Here is a 2500-nt window from a genome sequence, read left to right on the forward strand (position 1 = left end):
ACGGCGGTTAAAACGTCCCCTTTCTAAAACATTATAAAAACCATTTAAATTTAAAAAAAAATGTGGAAAAAAAATACATAACTATGTATAGTATTTATTTTTAAATGTTATCCCTCATGTTTTGTTTTCTGTCTTTTACTAGTAGTTTTTATAATATCTCGGATTTTTTGTCTGGCAACTAGTGAAAATTATTGTTAAATCCACAAGTTAAAAAAATTACATAATATTTTGTTTATCTTTACACATTACTCGCTGTGTAGCGGAAGGGGCGGGACTAGTTTGAGTGGTTGAACACAATAACTAAAAAAAAAAAAAAAAAATTACGTAAATAAACTTTATAGAAATTTTCAAGTAATGTCATATAAACAAAAAAAAGAAAAAGAAAAAAAAAAAGGTGTTTAAAACGTCCCCTTTCTAAAACATTATAAAAACTATTTAAATAAAAAAAAAAAAGTGGAAAAAAATACATAATTATGTATAGTATTTATTTTTAAATGTTATCCCTCATGTTTTGTTTTCTCTGTCTTTTACTAGTAGTTTTTATAATATCTCGGATTTTTTGTCTGGCAAATAGTGAAAATTATTGTTAAATCCACAATTTAAAAAAATTACATAATATTTTGTTTATCTTTACACATTACTCGCTGTGTAGCGGAAGGGGCGGGACTAGTTTGAGTGGTTGAACACAATAACTAAAAAAAAAAAAAAAAATTACGTAAATAAACTTTATAGAAATTTTCAAGTAATGTCATATAAACAAAAAAAAGAAAAAGAAAAAAAAAAAGGTGTTTAAAACGTCCCCTTTCTAAAACATTATAAAAACTATTTAAATAAAAAAAAAAAGTGGAAAAAAATACATAATTATGTATAGTATTTATTTTTAAATGTTATCCCTCATGTTTTGTTTTCTCTGTCTTTTACTAGTAGTTTTTATAATATCTCGGATTTTTTGTCTGGCAAATAGTGAAAATTATTGTTAAATCCACAATTTAAAAAAATTACATAATATTTTGTTTATCTTTACACATTACTCGCTGTGTAGCGGAAGGGGCGGGACTAGTTTGAGTGGTTGAACACAATAACTAAAACAAAAAAAAATATGAACGTAAATAAACTTTATAGAAATTTTCAAGTAATGTCATGTAAACAAAACAAAAAAAAAAAACAAAAAAAAAAAGGTGATTAAAATGTCCCCTTTCTAAAACATTATAAAAACTATTTAAATTAAAAAAAAAGTGGAAAAAAAATACATAATTATGTATAGTATTTATTTTTAAATGTTATCCCTCATGTTTTGTTTTCTCTATGCCTTTTACTAGTTGTTATAATATCTCGGATTTTTTGCCTGGCAACTAGTGAAAATGATTGTTAAATCAACAAGTTAAAAAAATTACAGAATATTTTGTTTATCTTTACACATTACTCGCTGTGTAGCGGAAGGGGCGGGACTAGTTTGAGTGGTTGAACACAAAAACTAAAAAGAAAATATATATATTATTGTTAATAAACTTTTATGAAAATGTCAAGTAATGTCATGTAAACAAAAAACTAAACAAAAAGGCGAATAAAACGTCCCCATTCTAAAACATTATAAAACTATTTAAATAAAAACAATTTGGGGAAACAAAGTAAATGTTTAATTTTTGGTTCATTCTTTTTAAATAAGGTTATCCCTCGTGTTTTGTTTTCTCTACGCATTTTATTGGCAGTTGTTTTAATATCTCGGATTTTTGTCTGGTAACTAGTCAAAATGATTGTTAATTCCACCAGTTAAAAAAATTACAGAATATTTTGTTTATCTTTACGCATTACTCGCTGTGTAGCGAAAGGGGCGGGACTAGTTTGACGGTTGAACACAATAACAAACTTTTTTTTTTTATCAATGCTGTTAAACTTTTATGAACATTTCGTAATCACAAATCCAAAGTAATGTCATGTAAACCAAAATATGTTGTTTTTTTCTAAAAACATTTGTATATTTCGCATATGATAAAAAACAAAACAAAAGGGCGATTAAAACGTCCCCATTCTAAAAACGATTTAAATAAAAAACAAATGTGAAAAAAATATACATACTAATTATGTATAGTATATACACGTATATATTTATTTATTTATTTATTGTTTCATTCATTATAAAACGTTATCCCTCATGTTTTGTTTTCTCCATGCCTTTTACTAGTAGTTTTTTTTTAATATCTCGAATTTCTGTCCGGCAACTTGTGAAAATTATTGTTAAATCCACAAGTTAAAAAAATTACAGAATATTGTGAAAACCAAAATATGTTGTTTTTTTCAAAAACATTTGTATATTTCACACGATAAAAAAAGGCGATTAAAACGTCCCATTCTAAAAACGATTTAAATAAAAAACAAATTGGAAAAAAATATATATAATAATTATATATAGAAATATACATGTATATATTTATTTTTTGTTTCATTCTTTTATAAACGTTATCCCTCATGTTATGTTTTCTCCATGCTTTTTACTAGTAGT

Source organism: Nerophis lumbriciformis, linkage group LG18 (genome assembly GCF_033978685.3).
Source record: "Nerophis lumbriciformis linkage group LG18, RoL_Nlum_v2.1, whole genome shotgun sequence".
Classification (NCBI taxonomy): Eukaryota; Metazoa; Chordata; class Actinopteri; order Syngnathiformes; family Syngnathidae; genus Nerophis; species Nerophis lumbriciformis.